At 38.3% G+C, this 9,886-nt stretch overlaps 1 protein-coding gene across 1 annotated transcript in view; it reads right to left on the reverse strand.

Annotated features, from left to right (window-relative positions):
• RPAP1 (RNA polymerase II associated protein 1) overlaps positions 1-9,886 on the reverse strand; it is a 164,214-nt gene that overhangs the window by 52,830 nt on the left and 101,498 nt on the right. The window lies entirely within an intron of this gene.

Raw genomic sequence — 9,886 nt, forward strand, 5'->3', positions numbered from 1 at the left:
TTGATAGGGTGACAGTTAATGGTTTTAACCAGAAAGACAGCAGATTTAGATTAGATATTAGGAAGAAATTTTTTACTGTGAGGGCGATGAGGCACTGGCACAGGTTGTCCAGAGAAGATGACCCATCCCTGGAGGCATCTTCTCTGGAGGCATCCCTTGAAGCCCAGGTTGGATGAAGCTTTAAACAATCTGATCTAGTGGAAGGTGTCCTTGCCCATGTCAAGAGGGTGGGAACTGGATGATCCTTAAGATTCCTTCCAACCTAAACCATTCTATGATTCTGTATCAATCCCTTCCATCACAGGTTGCTGATGCTCTGCAATTCTCAGTGGCAACAGGCGGCTTCCTTCATTTGATGCAGGACTTGAAGATACCTTCCAAAGGAGGTGCCACCATGAAGTGCCTGCAGCAGATGGCTTCAGTGAGTGATTCAGTGAGGCACCTTCTGAAGACTCAGTTGCGAGCTGAGCTTTGCCAGTGTTGAGATGTTTCTGTCAAGTTTTTTCTTGAAGAGCATGGCAACATGCAGTGGTTCTTTTAAAAATGTAATGCAATTAAAGCATTGACGATTTTACAAGTCAGTAGTCAGAAGATCTTAAAAATGTTAAATGGTTTCTTTAAATAAAAACACTGGCTCTGTGCTTGGCATTAAAGCTTTATACTAAAATCAACAAGGCAGGCCAGAGAATCTGAACACCTGGAGAATCTTAGCTTTGTTTTTCAGGACTTCAGACTATTTAGTAATAATTTTCTTCTGAAAAAACAAGTCATATTTTCACTATCCATATAGTCTGCACTAGCTGTCCAAGAAAAAATTTAACATTCTTCAACCTCTGGAACTGGAAAAAAATCCATTCTAGTTTAAGCAGGAGTATCTTGCTTGAGGATTTTAGGCAGATTTCCCAGATTTTAAATTAATGAAATAATATTCCATACTGGCTCACAAAGTACAGTGTTATTTACAACATTATTTCTAAATGCAAATGACAATATCTCTGGCTGAAAAGTGGTTCCAGCTCTGAAATAATTTACCACTTTCCAGTAAACTAAAATTGCAGGCTTTTCAGTAAATCCAACTGTTCGGGCAAGTTCTAGGAATTAGTTAATTTAGGATGGTTTCCAGTACACAGATACCCTCAGATACTTGTATCTGCCACAACCCCTAATTTTTCAGCTAAACTCAAACCAATTCCATCATCCACATTCATGACAAAACCAAAATGAGCACATAGCAGTTCTTTAATAATCTTTATTGCTGCCTATTTTTTCCATGAGCATGGGCCTCAGAACTCCCACCTACGGCCCTGCTCCACTTCACCTGTGACTTAACTTACTTTACATGTAGATTGTCCATTATTTTTTCTACATTCTATAATTACTATGCATATGCTACAGTAAGTTATTAATAAAATAATTAAATTTGTATTACTTTTTGTGTTGCAACCATAGTATCTTAGCAACAGTTGTGCTTATTTATCTCTCTGCAGATATATATAGAGAGAGATATATAGTATATATACACTATACAACTTTCACAGGATGAAATGAAGGTGTTTTTGTCCTTTGCTGTACATGTGCTGCTATGGGCCCAGGGGATAGAATTAAGGTACGGCAAGTGAATCGGTGCAGTCTGTGAAGTCAATAGCCTAAACAGAACTTTTTTATTTTGTTTAATTGCTAACAGTTGGTGTTCTATAGGTTTATCCCATGAACATGCAAAGTTCCCATGATTTCTTTAAAAATCATGCCAAACATCAATAAATGTATAAGCTGTCATTTTAGAAAGTGTTACTGCTAGTAAAACACTGTAAAATAGTCTACATGGATCTTGGTTATCTTAAAGCACTTTATGAACAATTACTTAAGCCTCACAGCACCTTGTAGTGAGGAAATGTAGAAAAAAAGACACAGTCATGCGAGAGCTAAATGCCTAAGTATCACAACTTTAATTTGCATTTATTTTAGTAGCTGCTAAGTATGTATATAACTGTCACCGACTTTAAAGGAGTCAGGAGGCAATCTAGAGCTTTAAAAAAATATTTCTATTCAACCATATAAATACATACATAAATGCCTAATTATAAGCAATACATTCCTAGGTTAAAGAGAGGCTGACCATTGTCTTTAGAAAGTATATAGAAAAAGAATCTTACATCTTGGGGTATATTCATCAAAGTAACCCAAAGGGCTTCACCAAATAAACAGGTTTCACTGGAATGAAGATATTTGCAGTATACTGTGACAAATTCTTCCCAGCCCATAGAAATTTTTCAAAATAGTCTAGAAGATGAAGTGAAGGGAGAAGACTGTACTTCACTGAAACTGCTGAAAGCGCAGGTAACGTCTAGGACAGCAAAATGCAATTTCTAGAGCTGAGTAAGCAATGAGAAAAAAATCCAGTAATATTCATTAGAATATACGTTTGACTATGATTATTCACACTTTATATTCTAAATGGGAAATGCGTGGCTAAGCTGCACAAGTCATAATTACAATGCAGAATCCGTACTACTTGGGCACTGTACTACTTAGGCACTGAATTAATGATATGATTTGAATCATAAATATCCACAACAAATTGTTTATAAAATATTCACACAGGGAAAACGTTTTCTAAAGAAATCTACAAGCTCAGGCAATAAATTATGAGAGAATTTTCTGATTGCTTTGTGAACAGAAGAATGAAAATAATGTACTGAATAAATTATCCATGAGAAATAGCCTCTTATTTTGTGATGACTGACCAGATTAGCAAGAGTAACAATAAGTTTCATGGAACTGAATATCAACATATCTTTGTACAATTGATTTGAATGGAAATGTGCAGATTTTAAAATTGCTGTAACTTCTAAGTCTATCTCATTTTACACAGTTGACTAGGACCCATTACTACTGGATAGCCCTGTCCTAAATACTGCTCTGGGGAGAGAGGAATTGTATATCCTGCAAGGATATACAATTTTTCTGTTCTTACAACCACTTGAACACTATCATCACTCACAGGATAGTTGGGGTAAGATTCCTTATTGTGTGGAATCTAGGTGTAGGCCACCCTATCAGAACTGGTAGAAACAGGATCAGGTACAGGCATCAGACCTTGGCAAACTATGCATGCCTTTAATTTTGCAAAGGTATTTATTGATACATATATTATATATGTATATGTATATATTGTATGTATGTGTATTGTATATGTATATTTTAATATGCGGAGTATATATGCAGCAAGGGCTGCTGGGGTGCTGCAGGGATGCTCAGGGGCAGGGGGCTGTGAATTGGGCAGGGGGACCCTGGCTGCGGCGGGAGGCAGCTTCCTGACCTCCCATATGGAATCACAGAATGGCTTGGGCTGGAAGGGACCCGAAAGCCCATCCAATTCCAATCCCTCTGCCGTGGGAGGGGACGCCTCCCATTGGGTTGCTCATCCTGATACACTCTGCGGAATATTTTCAAGTGGAATATTTTGATTTAAGCTAAAGTACAGTAAGTTTTGTCTAAGCTGTTGTGGTTTGAAAGTTAGAATGTTTGTCTGATAAGAATGGTTGGACTCGATGGTCCAAGAGGTCTTTTCCAACTTGGTGATTCTATGATAACATAAAAGATTTTTGAGTAATGCCAGTGAATTTAAATATATCATTACTTTTCTTTCATTTTTATTATATTTTATAAACATTTCCCTCAAACTAAACAATGCTACATATCCATTTGCCAAGAATATCTAGTGCATCATGCACGTATCCAAGACACAAACATGCTAGAAAGACACACAGATGCTAGAAAGAAGCATTACTAGTGACTACAGTCTCTGGAACACTGTGAACTTGAGTGTTGCCCATCAGCTAAGATTTTGTACCCATATTGCTTAGGTATAAAACCCCGTTCAAGATACGTGTTAAAAATTGCTCATATTTTGGCTAAAAATAATAATAATAATGTCGTCTTCTGGAATCAAGCCAAAGAGAAGCCTGAATCTTGTTGTATCAAACACGCTTAGTGTTACATCTGTCAAAATATCTTGCCAATTACTGTGAAAAGGGGCAGGGTGAAAAACAGATCAAATTTAATGGGCTACTTATTTTGTTTTTAAAAGATCTCAATTACTTTACTGCTCATAAAAATGAAAACTGGGTTTCATTCAGAAAGGAGTATTTTAAGCTCTCTTGTACATGCCGCATTCATAGAATGATAGAATAATTTGGGCTGGAAGGGACCCCAAAGAGCATCCAGTTCCAACTGCCCTGACATGAATAGGGACACCTTCCACTGGATCAGGTTGCTCAAAGCCTCATCCAACATGGCCTTGAACACCTCTGGGGATGGGGTACCCATGATTTCTCTGGGCAACCTGCAGCACACATTAGTCAATCCAGCTGAGATGGGCGAAATGATGAGTCAAGAACCTCGCTCTTAGACTGAAACTCTCACTGAAATAAATTAATTTTTGGAAATCCATCATTTTACCTTGAAACTTCAGCTCCCCAAAACTTGCAAGAGCTCTCCCTTGCTTCCCCTCCTGCCCCTTCAGCCCTCCTGCCAAGATGGCACCAAGAGAGGGAGAAGATTTAACAGACCATGGGCAGCAAACGTGCAGTGCCATCCTCATGCTTAACAGTGGAGGATAGTGGTGGCTTGGCGCAGGGTTTAGGTGGTGGGTGGGACTGGCTGAGGCAGACAGGAGCGGTGGTGCTGCATGTGAAGGGATGGTTGGCATGCAATGTCTTGGTGCATGAGGAAATGGCTGCAGGATAGTGGCACCTAAAACACATCTGTCTAGCTTATGTTGGTTAGGGGGCTTTTGGATTTGTTTGGGTTTTGGGGTTTTTCCCCCTTTTGGTCTTGCTGAGGGACATCTGTGGGAAGGAGAGCTGATATGAAGTCTGGAGCAATGGAGGTGGGAGATGCTAAGAAAGAAGGAAAAGGAGGAGAGTGTGAAATGCACTGGAAAATTTTGGGTTAGGATGAGAAGATTTTGCTTTAGGACTGATAGGAAAGAAGGCAGCAAGTGAAGGTAAGTTCAGTAACACAGTGTCTACAGTGTCAGGGCAGGAGCTGGGAGAGACTGTTGTGCAGCTGCTGGCGGGAGCTGTGAGAGACTGAGATATTCATCTAGAAAAGGATTTCTCTCTGCCAAAAAAACTCCATAAGGTAATGTTTTATAAGAAAAAGCAGTCTGCTACAGAGGAAAGTATTGTTCATAAAGAACAGAAACCTTCAAGGGGCAGGTGACATCCAGTCTATCATCTGGGTGGTGTAAATGGAAAAGAGTGATGAAAATGATGACTCTTCTTGGCTCTATCCTAAAGCCCAGCTAAATGTGTTTTGGCTTTTTGCATAAGTAGCTGTCAGTGTGGAAGTTTTGCTTGCTTATTGATTAGCATGCCTATAGTTGGTTAATATTTACTCCTATCTTTTTAGGTAAGTGGCTAACGACTTATATATAGTGTTACTCTCACTCTATAAACAACACTTTATACAATTTTATTTTTTAAGGTGACATCTTGATTGTGTTCATTAGTCTGTATTCTTCCTATTATCATCTCTGCATACCACCCTAAAAAGGCAGAAAAAGGATTTTGTTTTATCCACTGGTCTGCTCTTCTGTATCCAAGAAGACAAATTTTCAAGTTATTAAAAAAGAATAAACAATTCTCCTGAGCAATCTTTTCTATGCAGAAGGGCTGTTTTCATATTTACAGCTTTTTGAGAAAGCACTTGAAAGTAAGAGATTCTTATTATTGTTGTTTGTTTCATTTGAATCATCTTTTGAGTACTGGGCCACGGTTTAGTCAAGATCCTGGATAATTACAGTAGCTTGAATAAATAGTAAATGTAATACATGATAACGTAATGAAATTAGGTCAGTAACTTTAAAATATATGATTTTCTGCATGCTTGCTCCAGGAGTTTATAAATAAATATAACGTTTACCCTAATATAATACTTATCAGCTTTAATTCATTAACTGCTTGTGGATTACAGCATTTGCTGGTCGCATTGTGCTAGTTGTTAATGTTTCTAGATGCTAGCATTCAGGCAAAGCTTCCCTACTATATGAGAATTCAGGAAGAATAGTTACTCAAAAATATTGACTAAAATATTATCTGCAATGTGTTATGCCGAATTAAATGGCTTTGTCCATATTATTGAAGCTGAAATAAATTAAGAATAAGAGGAATAAAATGTTCAGGATTTTGTTAAGTGTAAGCAAAGAAAACAATTAAAATTTTAAAAAAAACCCAACTGAACAAGAAAAGTCCATTTTCCTGAAAGAAATATAAAACAAGCAAATTCAGGCAAATTCAGGTATTTTGCACATTAAACCCAAATAAAAATGTTTTATTTTCACTTCATTTGTCATGTCTCTCACTCTTATGTCCATCACTTCATTTAGAAGGACACTAGTTGTTAAAGATATGGAGTGACATTATCATTAATGAACTTCTGAATGTGCTTCGAGCTGTTACTCTTTTCCTAGATACTCCTGGTAGAGGATGACGTCAATTGATTTGAAGCTAGAATGAGATACAGAATAATTGCTATGAATGACTGATGTGCAAGAATTGGAGGGGAATGGGAAGATAGTGCTTGTTTCCACTTTTTTTTCATTCTTTTGAGCATTAAAATTAGTGGGAAAGGCAGACTAAAAATTACCATCTTCTTATACAAAAAAAAAAAAGCTAATAATGTGAAAAATATTTGTAAAGAAATTTTCCTTCTCAACTCAGGAAGCTTGTAAGTCAGTCACCAACACATGCATCAGTATGTGCCAACAAGAAAAAATCAAGGGGAAGACTACAGAGAAAGTAGAGTATAACCTCAAATGACGATGTGATCTTTATATGTAGAACTGATTTTCCTTTTTGCTATGAAATCCAGATTGCTCCAGTTCTCTTTTCATTTAGTATCTCGTACTAGAACTGTTCACAGAACTTGTTTATTCTTTGGGCAGTTAGACATACTTAGAATAGTGTTCTTTTCTAGTTCAGTTAGGTTTAAATTCTTTATTCAAAAGTTAGCATTTGATCTACAGTACAGCAAATCATTTTTTATATATATAAGTAGTCCACATATTTATGCTAAGATGCAGAGCACTCAATTTTCACAAAGCAGTGTTTCAATCTCCCCCTTCAAGCACAGTATCTTAACACAAGTGGCAGCTCATTAAGAAAGACTGGCCTTCATTAAGGTAATGATTTCCACAGAAACTAGTGTGGGAACAAAAGCTGAATTATTTAGCGAAGGCATTAACTTAAACTACTAAATGGAAAGTAAAATTGCAAACTGTACTGCTGATGATCCCTTGCTGCTGTTGCAGAGAGGACTTGGCCAGCTGGCATCCTGGCTGCCTCCCCTGTGTCTGTGTTCTTTTTTGGGCATGAACTCCTCTGCCTGAATGTGCAGAGGTGTCTGTGCTTCCTGCAGGTAACACAGGGGAAACAGAGCCTCTTTGCATGCATCTCCCCACTCCATGGACACCTTAGCAGGAGGGGACTGAGGGGTGAATGAGGATGGGCAATGAGGTAGACAAAAATCTCCACAACAAAATGGAGTAGAGAATATAGGTAAGGGATCCCACACTCTCTCTGTCATCACTGCCCGCATGAGTGGTGTGTACAGACCAGGCAGGCTGCATGTGCCTCAGGAGTCTGAATGCAAAGACCCTAACAAGGTCCTGGTTTCAAAGTGACATTATAATTGTCCCATGTCTGCATAGTGCTGAGTTAAGAGTTCAGACTATGAGGGGTAACTGTTGCTGAAATAAGCATGGGAATTACAGCTCTTGTGCCTTCTAATAGAAGAACCTCTCTTTCAAAAAAACTGTTTGCCATTTTTGAAAGGTTGTGGCTGTTTTCTTGCTGAAGTAACAGGAAAAAGGAATGGCACATTTAGTAGCTGCAAACTTGCTGGCATGTGGGTGCAGGAGCATTCCCTAACAAACCATCTGTGCTATTGCCTGAATGGAGTATAGACCCTGTGATTGTGCCATAAACAATGCATTCCTCTATGATTCTCTTGGGTTTAGTGTCGTGGGAGCAGTGTCATGGGAACTGTGTCCCTTGTTATCAATACAGGCTGTTCTTGTAACCCTTGTTTTGCTGCTTCTTCCAGCGCTTTCTCACACGTGCACATTTCCATCCTTACAGCATTCCTACCAATCTTTGTGTTTCTGTTAAGAATCTCTCCACAAAGACTGGCCTGGCTGGATTGCTATGGATGTAGTTGAGGGGAAGAACTCTCAGTCATTGACAACAGTATTTCAGGGCTCTCTTCCTCAAAGCTCATCTGCTGAAATCAATATCCCTCCTTCAATTTTAAGAACTCAAATCAGCTGAAGCTGCCTTTTCAACAACCTGTAGAACACCTTAATCCCACCTGAAATTCTTCTCCAAAAAAAAAAAAGAGCTAGGATGTTGATGCTTGCTGATCTGCCAGTAGATTCTGGCTTTGCTTTATTATTTCCTCCCTTTTGTTTTGTAGGGGCTCAAGAATAACAGCTGTCAAATATTTTTTCTGTAGAACTGCGTTTTTAACATTTCCTTTTATGATGTGTCGACTGCAATGCTTGACTGCTGAGATTAACTAGAATAATATATCAGAAGTTGAACCCCTCTGGAATGTCTGAGGAACTGAAGAAATGCCTCTTCTAAAAAGTTTTGAAACTGCTCTCTTCAGAGACATTTGCAGAGCCACTGTGGATAAAGAAACAGAATTCAATAGAATTAAAAGTTCCCCTGGCATCAAGAAGTGACTGATGCTTCATCAAACAGTTTAAATACAAACAGGGCTTTGAGCAAATTCTTGCAAACTGAGTATTTTTGTTGCCTCCTTTAACAAAGAAAAATAAATGCATAATTTAGCATTTGCTGTAGAATTTTTACTCTGAGATTCAAACACATTTCTAGAAATGTATTACTGTGAGAAAAATCCCAAAGTTCCTAGTATTACAGAATAATAACAGGAAAAGTATTTGTTTTTCTTTCCTAGGTGAACATTGAAATACCCATGTTAATCATACATTTATCTGTCTATGGTACAAGAGCAAAATAGCAGCCTATTTTGTTTGCAGGTCTGCTACAGGCTTGTCTTGGTTAAGAGGATGTAATTTTAAGTGTGATTGCAGGCAAGGGCTATGAAATGAAATGAATTCTCCAGGAGCTCTGTCAGTCTTCCAGCTCTCTGTCCTCCTCAAGAGATCAGAAGAGGAGAGTATAGCTTCTTGCCTGTCAAAAAATTTCTTCCCTGAAGAACTGAAGATGTGCATGAACTCTGGAAGTGTTATTTAGTCCACCTCCTGTCCTGTGGTGGGCGTCATTGTATCTATGGTTTGTGGTTAGACAAGCGCCCTTATCTGGCCCCTGCCTACCAGAACTGTATAAGGAAAACTGCAATAGGAAGTATCAGTCGTTTAATGTCAACATTTTCGTCTTGTCTATCTTTCTTGTGATTTAAAGATATTGCAAGATTGTTAAGGGAGATGTCAGTTTTGGAAGCTTGAATGTTAGGCTGAGAGAAGAGACTGTACCCAAGACCTTTTCATGCTCAAGACCATGAAGATCATAAAATGAGTTTGTGAAGCTTGGAGCTGGTCTCTTCAGCCAAATTGCTGAATCTATGATGATGTCAGTGATACACTTAAGAGATACTTCTGTGGCTGAATGAAGGGGGCTGAGAAGTAAGACCACATTGATAGTGTGCATGGGTGGAAGGGACTATTGGAAGCAGAAATGGAAACATTTTTTTAATGAAGCTTTTTATTGTTAAATAGCAAGAGGTAATAACTTAACTGTGCAGACAAAAGGGGGAGCACCTTGGATGTATAGAATTCATACATTTATATGGCTCAGGGAATAAATTTTAACAGGAAGGTAAAGGCTTTGATTCTTAA

Source organism: Phaenicophaeus curvirostris, chromosome 5, assembly GCF_032191515.1.
Source record: "Phaenicophaeus curvirostris isolate KB17595 chromosome 5, BPBGC_Pcur_1.0, whole genome shotgun sequence".
Lineage (NCBI taxonomy): Eukaryota > Metazoa > Chordata > Aves > Cuculiformes > Cuculidae > Phaenicophaeus > Phaenicophaeus curvirostris.